This window comes from Branchiostoma belcheri, unplaced genomic scaffold (assembly GCF_001625305.1).
Source record: "Branchiostoma belcheri isolate BF01 breed outbred unplaced genomic scaffold, Haploidv18h27 scaffold67, whole genome shotgun sequence".
Taxonomy (NCBI): domain Eukaryota; kingdom Metazoa; phylum Chordata; class Leptocardii; order Amphioxiformes; family Branchiostomatidae; genus Branchiostoma; species Branchiostoma belcheri.
The window spans coordinates 1,224,004-1,237,990 of record NW_017804320.1 but is presented as its reverse complement, the minus strand read 5'-3'; the positions used below and the strand labels follow the sequence as shown (position 1 = coordinate 1,237,990).

Sequence of the window (13,987 nt, the reverse complement as noted above, 5' to 3'; positions counted from 1 at the left end):
TTTCATACCCATTTGTCTACTTCAATTGTAATCTTCCTTTCTTTTCTTGGTTGAAAGAGTGTCAAAGAGTGATAAAACATGTATCCAAGGGTTTAAAATAACTATTATATCTACATATATATACTATATATATATTTATATATATATATATATCGTGAAAGAAAATATGAGTGAGAAGGAAATATTTGAAAATGTCTTTTTTTTCTTCAAGATGTGTGCTTCCACCCGACTACTGGTGAGAAGATCTATGAAGAGCAGAGGATCTCTGTGCAGTGCAAGTCCTGGTAAGTCACAGAAATCAGACCATGAAACATAGTACCTTGGAGTTGTAGAGTTCCATGTACCAGAGAGTCAGAGACAGCTGCAGAACTGAACTGCAGAGCTGCAGGGCTGAAGAACCCCCCCACAAGGCTCAAAGGTCCACTTTTTGGTCCACTTTTTATCTAAAGGTCCAAGATTTTTCTTTAAAAGATGGACTGATTTGTACCAGCGAGGCTGGAATCATACGGAAATGGCTCACTTAAATGTCATTGAAAGAAGTTATCTCTAATTTTTTCTTTGAAATCCTCAGAAAAATGCAGGAAATGCCATTTCAAAAGGTTCATTATTCAATTTCCATTTGCCAGGGGAGCATGCCCCCGGACCCCCCTACGAACCTCGCGCCTTCGGCGCTCGCCTTGCACCTACGGGGCTCGCTCGTCCCTCAAGCAGTGGGAAGAACCCCCCATTCAAAATCCTGGCTACGGGCATGCAGATGTACATGTATTCAGCATAAGGATGATGTTTCAACATTCATAATACTTGCATACCTGCATACCATCTTCGCATTGGTAGGCGTTTTGGCCTGTAGGTCCTGATCTTCCCTCTAGCTTGTACTGGAGATGTACATGATATTGGCCCAAGTCCTATCCAGTCGGTTTTTAAACTCACTGACTGTCTTAACTTCAACCACTGTTTGTGGCTAGGAATTCCAGTCCTTCACAGTTCTAACTCTGAATGACTGTCCTAGCTCTGACCCTATTCTTAGCTAGTGGTAGTTTTAGCTTGTAGGTGTGCCCTCTTGTTGAGCTATCAGCTGATATTACTTCAATGGATCAATATCGGATTACTGAATGAGATTGACAAGGATTTTTTCTTATCCCTTTCAGCAAGTGCATCGAGGGCCAGCTTAAGTGCAAGGAGGAGAGGGAGTGCAAGCCCACCCCTGGTGAGGACAGCTTAACATGTCAAGTTATAGATTTAGCATTATACTTAAATATGAAAATCATTATTGTCAGAATGGTTTATGATTCAAATTTACAGCAAATACCGGTATGTTGTATTCCGTATCGCCCGAGGTATCGGCCCAACCGTGATGCGGAATACACCGTGTTGTATTTTATTTATGTCATACCCACCCAAGAAAACGCACCTTTCAATGCAAGATGAGCCTTTCAATGCAAAATTGGAGCCACTAAACCCTAAAATGCAAGAACATCAATTCTAACGTCTGGATTCTGTATTCGAATTTTTGCAAGCGGCGCACGCAGTTAGGGCAAGACGCGTTCGAATCGTTCTATGGAAGCCATGGAAGTCCTGGCCATACCGTAAAATACGGCCCGGTCTGGAACCCATTATCCAACGTTATTGCGGCCCGGGTATGATATAAATGTAATAACCTATTGAAATAATAGGTTTAGTCCCCATGGTAGAAAGAAAGAGTATAATTTGGAAGATTGAACTCACAATTCATTGCCATATTTGTTTCCTTTTCTCCAGTGACCCAGTGTTACGTCAACGGCACCTACTACCAGCCTGGTCAGGAGTTCTGGGTCAGGTGTAACAAGTGGTACGCACCTTCTTCACTCCAACATGTTTTTTTGTTTTACATGTGAATGATAACATTAACTACATGTTGTTAATCTCATTTGCTCATTTGTTAAGCTCATAAAGTGAGAAAAAATATGATTTTTTTGCTGCTGTCTACAATAGAATACAGCTTTCTTCGGTTGTTTCTTGTTTTTTTTCTGTTTGAATGTCTTGACATATAACATAGCTGTAATAGCTCATATATACATTGTAGTAGACTAAGTGTGAATTCATTCCTCAAGCAAAGCGACATCACACACACACACACACACACACACACACACACACACACACACACACACACAGAGTCGTCCCTCAGTAAGACATCTGGGGCTGCATAGTTTCTGTTAAGAACTTTTATTCAGCCTGTCACACATAGCTGTAATCACTAATATTTCATTCTCCTTGACTGTCTCCCAATTCCCAGCATCTGCAAGGACGGTGTGACCCTGTGCACCACCACCAAGACCTGCCCCACCGACAGGTGCTATCACCCATTCACTGGTGTCGTCTACAGGCCCAAGCAGACCGCCCGCGTCGACTGCAACAAGTGGTGAGTAGCATAGTCCAGCAATTAATGAGCCTGCCTCTGGAGCAAGAGGTTGGGAGTTTGAATCCCAGCTGTTGTCGCTCACCCATCATTCACGCTTCTGAAAAGGGTAATGATAAAGGATGGGATGTCAAGCTGTGGTCCATTGTTCATTGTGCTCGTTGAAAAGGGGAATTTCCTTGGTACAATGAACCTGTAGATACTGTACATAGGGCCTGTCTTCTCTGTCACAATTAGTGTCAGTACTTCAGTGAGATAAAACTGGATCAAGATCACTTTCACACTATCAAGGTTTTTGCACGGAGTGATGGAATTTTGATGCTCATTGTGCTTAGAAATTCTATCTATTCAATTATCTATAGACAAATAATAATTGATGCTAACATGGCATGAAATAAGATCAAATCATACCTGTTGAAAGACTAGAGGTAATAGAAAATGAATTGAGAATACCAGACCGGGTATAAATTCTGACAAAGTGACAAAACTCTTAGCTTCACCACATTACATTTTGTATAATCTATAACTGTATGCAGTATATACAGAACAACACGGTGTATTCCGTATCGACCGCGCGTCGGATCGTCCGACGGCCGAAGGCTGGAGGGATATCCGATCCGCGGGAGGGCTGGGACTGAGGGTGATGCGGAATACACCGTGTTGTATATGTCATACCCACCCAAGAAAACACACCTTTCAATGCGAAATGAGCAAAAATTTGGTGTCCCTAAACCCAAAAATATGCAACAACGTCAATTCCAACGTCCGAATTTTTTATTCAAAATTTGAAAGCGGCACACGCGGTTAGGGCGAAACGCGTTCGAATCGTTCTATGGAACATTTGGAAGCCCCGGGCCGTACGCGTTAAGAAACCCCGGGCCATACCTCTAGTTATCACATGGGCTGGAATACCTGCATGGAACGTAATCACAGCCCAGGTATGACATAAATATATATATACCATTAGAACAAGCCTGCCAGAATGTTGAGCGTACCTTTGGCACATTGTTTGTCATGGTTACCCAGTTAGGCAGCAGGGAGAAGGTTTTAAAAAGGAGTCAAAGAATTAACCATAAGTTTGTTTTCTCATTACAGCAAGTGTGGACCTGAGGGTGAGTGGATGTGCACCAAGAAGATGTGCCGCCCCACCCCCATCACCAAGAAGCCCGTCTTCCGCCCTAAGAAGATCACTGGTTGGTCTTTACATTTTCTTATGATCTCTTAGCTTAGCCATCACCACATGCCATCATTTTATAGAGTTATTTGTTTCATGTTCTTTCATGTGCCACTTAGGATCCCAAATGTGAGTGTAGGTTGGATCCAATACTTAATAGTTGATATTGAAAGAATGATGTAATAGACCAATCCTGAAGCCCCGCCCACCTCCGTCAAAACGTAGAAATGCAAATATTTGATGGAACCACTCTCTCATTGGTCGAATCATTGATTACACTTCTCTCATTGGTTGAAATTTTAATTGTGATGGACATTCGGATTGGTCTATTAAACATTACTGTTCAGTACAGTAGATACAACCATACTTTCAGCACCATGGAAAGCTACCCAAATCCACCATTTTCTTTCAAGTTTTTAAAGGAAATTACCTCAGTGTAACACACATTACACATCTACATTAGCTTTTTAAGTTCAATCCAAATGTTGATTTATTAAATGATGATGCCAAAATCGTACATTGTAGAAGTGTTTCATTAAAGCCTAAGAAAAAAATGTTTTTAAAAAATTAAGGGTCAGTATGTAGGGAATTTTTATTTCTTTCTTTTTTTAGATTTTGGTGATCTCTATATAATATTGATTCAACTTATACAATATTATACAGTTTAACAAAGTAGAAATTGCATGAGGACAGCTAATTGTTTCAATGCCAATGTTGGAAAACTGATTGCACAACATTTTATCAATCAGGTGTCAAATCCTAGAGCTAGAAAAGGTCCATTAGCTCAAAAAAGAATTTATGTCCCTTGCAGGCATCCACAAAAAAAGGCTAGGGTTGGCAGCTTTTTGTAGGGTCAGTCAGGAAACAGGAAACACAACTGTTACATTTTTTCCTAGGCCTAACTGTAGTTCCCGGGATGGTTATGTATGAGACATGTTCTGAAATGTTCCCACAGAGCCTAAGGATACCTGCACCGTTGATGGCTGTGTGTTTGAGCGTGGCCAGAGGTTCTTCCAGGGATGCAACAAGTGGTGAGTGAGAGCTCGCTCTAAACATTAAACTTTTCTTTGCAATTCTTAGAAAAAGCACAGCTCAAGGGGACAAAAAACATCAAGCACAAACATAATGTTATACTTTATTTCATTAGGTTGATATCACTAGTCTTTTTTTCTGCTCCATGTCAATAATGTTTGCGTTACTATCGTGGAAGTTCATCTGTGTTTGGAGTTACATGTTTAGAGTTAAAACTTTAGATCCAACACATAAAGTTCTCTTGCCTAGAGCTTTCAACCAGTGACTCTGGTCTTCCTCAGTCGACTGACCCAGTGAGGCTTGTCACGTGGCTTCTTTGAAGTGTGACGTCAACACTGGGTCTAAAGTTTTAACTCTAAACATGTTTGGCTTTGTTTACTGAGATCTTTTTTTTAAATGTTGTCATTCCCACCTCCACAGTAACTGCATCAATGGCCGTGCTGCCTGCACCCGCAAGAGGTGCAGTGAGAGTAAGTGTTGTGATCTTACTGTCTCCTTACCACCTTTTTCTTTCAAACCTTTGGGAAAGGCTAGATAAACAGTATTGTTATTTGTTACAGTTTCAAAAAAGTTATGCCACAGAAATGTCAATGAATATAGGCCTTCTGTGAAAATTTGTGAAAGTTACATCTATAGGAAAAATTGCTATTTTTATTGAACAATGTTCCAGACACTTCTTAAAGTTTCAGGCTACCAAAAACAAAAACAAACAGCAAAAAGAGAGCCTTTCAGTACAGGGCAAATTACCACTCAAATTACCACTCACATTACCACATAATACCACTCAAAATCAAAATACTGAACAGCACATCTAACTTTAAAAAAGATATCCGCCAAATGTTCAAACAGTAAGACCTCCTGATTAGTTTTTGGATTATGTACCTTCATTTGTATATAGTGTAAATCTCCTTTGTATTATATGCATGTGTTTCTACTATGTTATTTGTTGTATGTATGTTTTTCACGAATGAACCCTGGAAGATTAGCCTTTGGCTAAAAGGGTAACTATGGAAATTAAGAGAAATAAAGAGACAAAATTGAATTTTCTTATGAATTTTTTGTAGAGTTCTGCTACAGCCCCGTGACTGGAGAGAAGTTCCGCCATGGTGAGACTGATCAGGACTGGTGAGTACATGTACTGGATCCTCAGACTACTAGACTATATCAGATCAAAGACATTGCTTACTCAGATTTATTTTCATTACAACTGTTTTGTGTGGTTTTCAGAACCTTTAAGTTACTGTCACTGAAATAAGCATGGCACTTATAAAATGAATACAATTCTACTTGGATTTGAATAGATGAGGATAATATCTTACCGTGTGTATGTGTGTCTGTAGCACCTGTAAGCAGGGACAGTGGCAGTGCCCCAGGGACGATGTGTGCCCCTGGCAGACTACCGAGACCACCACCATCCCCTACACAACACCCCAGCCTGGTAAGTCACACACCAAAATCCCAGCACAAAAACACTCTGGTGATCCCTGTCTCCCACACCGTCAATCATAAGAGAACGTTTGTACCAACAACTGTTGAACTTTGGAACAGTCTGCCGAGGGAGATTGCTGTGATCAGGGACAGACAGATTTAAATGTGAAGTTAATTCTTTCCTCAGCGCAAAACTCTGGCAGCATTCTGTCTAGGCAGTCCGGCTGCTAATGCTGAGTGAGAGATAAAAAACACAAACCCCTCTGAACAAGGAATTTGCTGTAAAAACAGAGCATATCTCATTGACAATTGGGTTATTTCTATACTTAGTAACATTGAATTTTATAGATATCAAACTCTCTCATTTCAAATAAATCATAATTGTTTTCATCTTTTGATTCAAGATGCAAAAGATTCAGATGCATTTTTTTACAGTAACAATTTAAACACATCAACAAAAGATGTTGCACATCATAATAGAAAATGTGGACCTGAATACGCCAAAAAACAGTTTCTCAAGAAACTGGATATGATTTTGGAAACAGCCAGACAGATGCCACGACCTTTCGTCAGTGACACTGGAGACTTGTCAGAAAGGCAGGTTTATAAGCACGAACTATCATGGCTTTGAAGTGCCTTTTCTGTACAGTAACTGATATAAGTGTTCCCTCCCTATTCACAGAGACATGTCCTAACGGTGAGCCCATTGTGGAGTGCTTTGTGGACCCCTGTCGGTATACCACGTGTCCGGCCTACCCCGGAGCCGTCTGCGTCCCCAACTACTGCGGTAGCTGCCAGGCCGTCTTCTACAACTCCAAGGGCAGCCCTGTCGTCTGTGAGGTACGTTATCATGAGTACCCCCATGTGGACCCTTATGAAAACTCAAAATTAGAACCAACTTCTACTACTAATGCTAGGGCAGGGCTCGAAATTAAGGGTGTCCCAATGGCCACTGATCACTAAAAAATAGGCCGGGACAACTAGAAAGTCACTTTAAATTGGGACTTTTTGGGGACAATAGAAAAATAATCAACATCAGAATGTCAGCCCTACTTTCATTGATCAAGCATGCATCCAGAAAAGCCCTACAAGTTAAAATTGACTTCAAGTTGACTTAAAATAAAGTTGACTGTTGCCAATTACATACTTCTCGAAAAACAGGTTGGGACCATTCATCCTCACTTCGGGACAATTTAAAGTTATTTTCAGGACAATATTGTGGGACAATAGGGAAAAAAGTTAATTTCGAGGCTTGTAGGGTCATATTTTAAAGCTAGGGCCCGGCCGGGCAGTTTGCAGGAATGAAAAGTATGATTCAAAAGACAATGAGACACACAAAACGTTTAAAAGATTAATATATGATTTGTACATATTCTTAAAATGCATCTTTTATTTTTACCGTTCACACCGGGCCCGGCTTAGAACTGTGTCTCCAACATAAGAATGGCAACTTGATATTAAGTTTATAATGCTCTATTTACATGAACTTTACACGTATATTCGTTGCCGCATGATTGTTGTAATACAGTAACTGTTACATGTTTAAAGTTAAGAAGTCACTTTAGATCCAACACAAAAAGTTCTCTCACTTAGAGCTTTCCTCAGTACACTGACCCAGTGAGGCTTGCCACGTGGCTTCTTTGAAGTGTGACACTACATCAACACTTCGTAAATTGTATCTTGTAGACGATGTCGGCCCCCCATCACAGTTAAGTGATACCTTTGACCCAGTGTTGACGTCACACTTCAAAGAAGCCACATGACAAGCCTCACTAGGTTCTATTGAAGAAGACCAGAGTGACTGGTCGAAAGCTCTAGGCGAGAGAACTTTTTGTATTGGATCTAAAGTTTTAACTCTAAACATGTAACTACCAATACAGATAAACTTTCATGATAGTAACTTTTACAGTGAGTGTCATCACTTTCTTCATCGAAGTGTCTTGTCTTTTTTTCTTTACAGAATTGAAGAGGAAATGTGGACTATGTAATCTCAGGACAGTTTTGAGCAACGCATCTTCAAATAATTTTGCTGTTGAAAATATTGCTGCAGACTCTCTGCTGATGTTATCAATGTGTATTTTGTACTGCTAATAAAGATATCATTAAAAGCATGCAACTCTCGAGTTATGTGAGTTTGTGTCAATGTCAATATCATTCTGATACCAAAATTCCACAATAAAATACCAATAGGTCAATCATATAAACCCACACCTTTATCGCAAAGTTACATGTACATGTAGATGTTCTCAGAGTATGAGTAGGGACAAACCCATATCTACTTGTTTCATAGAAAAAAACAAGCTGCTAGGGGCACCAAACCCATACCACTTATCCCTGACAGGAAATGCTATCTGACACTAAAAATCCCGGCCAAGACCATGGCATGTTCAGGACAAAAGATACAAAACACGGATGTTCTGCTCCAGTACCAAGGTCGGCTACCAGGAGGCCCATATTTCACCTTGACCTTTGTCCTAAGACCTGCCAACGTACCAAATATCATCACAATCCATGAAGGCATTCTGAACTTATGTTGACTACAAATGTGCGGAAACACACACACACAGACGGACACACCAAAAACAATACCGCCATTTTTCATGGAGGTAAAAAAAAAAGTTACTTGCTAAAGCAACTGGATACTGGAAACGGTCAAATGTTTCAGGTAGCATCTACTACACCTTTCATCAGTAACACTGATGAGATCTCAAGATCAACAGGTTTATTACCACGAACTATATGATTAATTGATATGCAAATAAAGTGAAGACAAATTTTTGGTTGGCCAATAGAAAACTAACGTTAGACAAATCCAAGACAAGATACAAAGGAGTCAAATAGTCCTGGATATCTAACCTTCATCGACGTGTTTAGTTAGTGAGTGTGATCTACTGGTAAAATAAATTTCAATAAATGAATGAATGTCAAGAAAATACTTTTGCCAGCATGTCGTGTCCTCATGCAACCTTAGATCTGTTTTTCTTCCACTTAAAAACTCAATTTACCAGCAGCCTCAGCCTCCCACTTACTCCCATTTTGCTTACCTCCAGTAATAAAGTTATCTCTAGATTCTTTCATAGCAGGACTCAAGTCTATTATCACAAGAAGAACAAGCTTAACAGAAAAAAACCTTTGACATCCAGTCTACAATGTAAGTTCACTAATGACGTTCAGATTCTTCCTTCAAGACAGTAATTGAATCAAATAGCACAAACAACTTCGTGTTACCAGGGAGCTACCTTTCAGAGACTAGACCGTATGGGGGAGAGAAATGTCACAACATGTCTGACAACGTCGCCGACACCATGCGCTGTCTGGTTGGCCTTCTAGTCGTCGTGCTAACGGCCGCCGGTAAGGGTGACATTTTCGCTCTTTAGAGACTTTGTGCAGTTTGTATTTCTAGTGAAACTCATTACTCGACATGATAACTATGTACAACTTACAGTATCTTTAGTTAAAAACTGTATTAAGCACAAGTGTAGGGAGTTGAAATAATTTCGTTCTGAAATAGGTTGCCCAGACGGGTACGTTTACCGTCAGCCTAATCGCCTGTGCTACAAGGTCTTCAACGTCTTGACAACCTACAACGGTGCAGTCAGTACGTGTTCTTTAGACGAGGGAACCCTTGCCATGCCCCGTGACAGCGCAACCAACAACTTCCTCATCGATCTGAAAAATGCCGTTGACAACAACGCCTGGGTCCGTTTTGGACTGACTGATCACCACCAGGAGGGAGTTTGGATGTGGGACGATAACGTTCCTCTGGGCGACTTCAGAGCTTGGAGTCCAGGAGAACCAAACAATTCAGGTAACGAGGACTGTGCAGAGTACAGACCAGAATCGGACCACTACGAGTATTCTAACACATGGAACGATGGACCATGTACTCACGCCAACAGGAAGTTCATCTGTCAAGTCTCTCCATCAGGTAAACTCCAAAATGTCGACGTTTGCACTTTCCACTTTACTTCGAGCTTTTGAGAGTTGTTGGGCATGGGTATGGGCATCAAAGATAGGGGGGCCCGCAAGCCCTTTTCCATAATTCTACGTAGAGCGTAGACGGACCGCTCTAATATTTTGCGTAGAGCGTATTCGGCGTTTTAATTCTACGAAATGCGTTGTAGCCACTTGGAATTTATCGTAAAGCGTAATCGAGAGGTTTCCGAATTCAGCGTAGAGCGTTGTCGGGACACCCCCCCCCCTGCAGGCCCTCAGATAGAAGAGTCCCTCCATGGAGGTTGCTCGTGCAGCCCCTTCTCGGCTGGAATCCAGGCTAATCATATACAGCAACTGATGCATATGCCAAAATATAATTGCCTTGCTCATGTTTATGTCAATCAATCAACCTTATGTCATCAATATGGTCTATCTGTAACTGATTATAAGCGATTAGATCTTTAGCCTATGTTTGTTTCCCTAAGCCTTCTGGTTGATTTTCTTAATTTGGAAAACCTGAATGTAGAGAGTAGATAGCACGTAGAGAGAAATACACGTCTGCTTTGTCTTTGGGTAAAGGTACGTGGTGTATATTATACTTGGCTTTGAACATATGGGGTGGTGAAACTCTAGCTTATAGACTGGGGTTCTTCCGTTTCAGCAACAACTGCCACCCCGGCTGTTACAACCACCACGCCTGCTGTTACAACCACCACGCCTGCTGTTACAACCACCACGCCTGCTGTTACAACCACCACGCCTGCTGGTACAACCACCACGCCTGCTGGTACAACCACCACGCCTGCTAGTACAACCACTTCGCCTACGACCACAACTGTTATTACAACTAGGTCCTCAAATGACGCAAGCATCGTGACCACTACGATGTCACAGCCGGAGGATCCCACCAGTCCTCCCCCGACCACGTCGCTAACTACCAGCCGGCTGGGGGAGGGAGGATCCGCCGCCGCTAACAAGGGCGGGGCACCGGGAGGGGCAGTAGCAGGCGGCGTGACCGGAGCGATGGTTCTTGTGGGAGCAGGAATGGCCATAGGCGGGTTCCTGTTGTATAGAAAGAAGAAGAAAGTTGCCGTGGAGCCTACACCCTAAGAACAGGCGGAGAGCTCTTGAATGTACAATCACCAGTGTATCACTAACAACTAGTTTTCTAGAAACTCAAATGACAGTACAGACACAGTATAGATGAGTCCAATTTGTCTCGTTCGTATCTACTAAAGGTTTCTACATATATAAGTGCAGAGTATACCGGACAGTTTCTGACGGCCACAATGGTGCGTGGATGGTGTTTAGCACCAAGGACAGTTTTTTTTCCTGTATGAGGCATTTGCGTGTATGTCTTTGTGTGTGTTAATCTATGTTTAGGTGGTGGGTATTTCTCAGCGTACACCAGAGACAGTTGTGTTTCGTTGTGTTTTGATATTTTTCAGTACCATAGACATATGTGTTTCCTTATGTGTTGATATTTTTCAGTACCAGAGACAGATGTGTTTCGTTGTGTTTTGATATTTTTCAGTACCAGAGACAGATATGTTTTCTTGTGTGTTTATATTTTTCAGTACCAGAGACAGATGTGTTTCCTTGTGTGTTGATATATTTTTGTACTAGAGACAGGAGTGCTTCTTTGTGTGTTGATATTTTTCAGTATCAGAGACAGATGTGTTTCCTTGTGTGTTGATATTTTTCAGTATCAGAGACAGATGTGTTTCCTTGTGTGTTGATATTTTTCAGTATCAGAGACAGATGTGTTTCGTTGTGTGTTGATATTTTTCAGTGAGATTCTTTATTGACACAACAAAAAAGTACAGAGACTTTTGTATGGTCTTCTACAACTTAACTAAAGATCTAACAAAGCTAAATACATGTATGGATAACGTCATCTTACGTACAGAGTATATGTATAATGTAACAATAAAGGTTAACTATTCTCTAACATGTGTTCTCTAAGATCGAAACATTCTTTAATGTATTTTCCTATTTGAACACTGTATTGGTTATCTCCCCTGAGAATGTAGTTGCATTTATCTATAGCATCTAACGTATTGAAATCAATGGAACAAGCGGAAAGAAAGGTGAACAGCAATAGGCGCTTATCATTGTATAGTGTACAGTCCATTATAAAATGGTGCTCATTTTCAATCATGTTTGGACAAAATGGACAGAACCATTGGTCATTTGGTATTTTTCAGTATCAGAGACAGATGTGTATCCTTGTGTGTTGATATTTTTCAGTACCAGAGACAGATGTTTCTTTATGTGTTGATATTTTTCAGTATCTGAGACAGATGTGTTTGTAAATTTCGTCTCCATACTTGCCCGTGGCTTTACTAAAATTCAGTCAGTCCTAATTTGAAGGTCCAAACTCAATATGCCATTCTACAAAAATAAGATTTAAAAGATAAGAGCTAACAGTATCGTTATATGTATAGTGTCGTATTATGTATAACTGTTACTTTCACAGCATCATTTGAGCCTTCCGGCTACCAATATGACAGTCATTTAGCGTCCGGGTCGTTAGGGATTGGAACAGTCTACCATAGGCCGTAATTGACTCAGAGTCAGTAAATGAGTTCAAGACGTCTTGAACCTAGACAAATACTGGGAGAGCAAAAAGTATAACACTGAGTGAAGTCGAGATCGGGATCACCACAGGATTACCTCTCATCCCGAAGACGGTATCAAGGTATCAAGGTAATATGTGGTGTTTTTTTTACAGCAAATGACCGGCGAAAGTACAGTAAATTTACAGTAAAATTACAGCAAAATTTCAGTAAATTTTTCAACAAAAATTCTCTTGCCAATATGCCGTGTTTTTATTTTACATTTATCTGTTTGATCTTTCGCATACAAACTTGATTTACCAGCAGCCTCCTATTTATCAACTTGTCTCAAAGTTCTTTCACAGCAGGATCCAAGGCCATTATTACAAATAGAATCGACTGAAACTTCCCATGCTCATTAAATGGACACAAAACAACTAAAAACGACTCGGCTTATTCGATTGTCTGGTATAACGTTACACTCTTTCAGAACTGGAACAACGGTTTGACTAATCTCTTTATGCGCTGTGATTTTATAAGGATATTTCAATCTTAAAAGAAATGTAATATTGCCCTAATGTGTTTTATCGTTAGGCCATGTTGATTTGATTTTATGGATGACATCCTCCGGTAACCCCAAAATTGATGCGCGCGCGCGAATAAAAAAAAGTTTTGCAAAAAAAAAAGTTGTTTTCATTATGAAATGTACGTAGTTTTGAAGGTTTAACAAATGGCACAGAATATGGCGTGGCGAATAATCTAATCTTCAAGTTCATTTCTTTACAATTTCGTCTTTTTTCGTTTGATTTTTTGGATTTTTTATTTTTGTAACTCAGGCCATGTTGATTTGATTATATGGATGACATCCGCGCGCGCATGAATTTTCGGCCGTTTAAAAAAAAAAAAAGTTTTCAACCATACTGTAAATCGAACAAAACAGTTGCAAAATGAGCAAATATATAACTTAAGTTACAAAAAAAATTAATAAAAACTAATACCAATAGTCGTAGAATGCCAAAATACAAACGAAAAAAGAACGAAATTAGTAAAGAAATAGAACTTAGAAGACTAGATTATTCGCCAAACCATATTCTGTGCCATTTGCTCAAACCTCATGACCACATAGATTTCATAATAGTAAATTAACTTTTTTTTGCAAAACTTTTTTTTTTATTCGCACGCGTGCATCAGTTTTGGGGCTCCCGGAGGATGTCATCCATATAATCAAATCAACATGGCCTTACCAGCATTTTCGCAGGACGTATTGTACCTGAGTGAAACTCGGATTTCTCAATGCTTGGTCATAGTGGCATCAGAATTTCGCCTGTTGTCTTTTAATTTAAAAAAAAAACAAAACTACAGACTGGATGTTACAAATACACAAATACGAGAAGTAAGACCAGTTGTGCTATGCACAATTAGTACATTACGGGTTTCGCCAAGCGCAGTACGTTCTGCTGA

The 13,987-nt window shown here is 40.2% G+C and overlaps 1 pseudogene across 1 annotated transcript in view; it reads left to right on the top strand.

The window, feature by feature from the left end:
* Nucleotides 1-8,153, top strand: part of LOC109483937 — a 42,175-nt pseudogene extending 34,022 nt beyond the window's left edge. Inside the window, exons 41-51 of the transcript XR_002141047.1 lie at nucleotides 147-284; nucleotides 1,149-1,207; nucleotides 1,759-1,828; nucleotides 2,276-2,401; nucleotides 3,494-3,591; nucleotides 4,528-4,603; nucleotides 5,025-5,074; nucleotides 5,669-5,729; nucleotides 5,945-6,042; nucleotides 6,715-6,872; nucleotides 7,993-8,153. The product of XR_002141047.1 is annotated as a kielin/chordin-like protein (transcript). The remainder of the gene's footprint in view (nucleotides 1-146; nucleotides 285-1,148; nucleotides 1,208-1,758; nucleotides 1,829-2,275; nucleotides 2,402-3,493; nucleotides 3,592-4,527; nucleotides 4,604-5,024; nucleotides 5,075-5,668; nucleotides 5,730-5,944; nucleotides 6,043-6,714; nucleotides 6,873-7,992) is intronic.
* The last annotated feature ends 5,834 nt before the right edge of the window (nucleotides 8,154-13,987 follow it).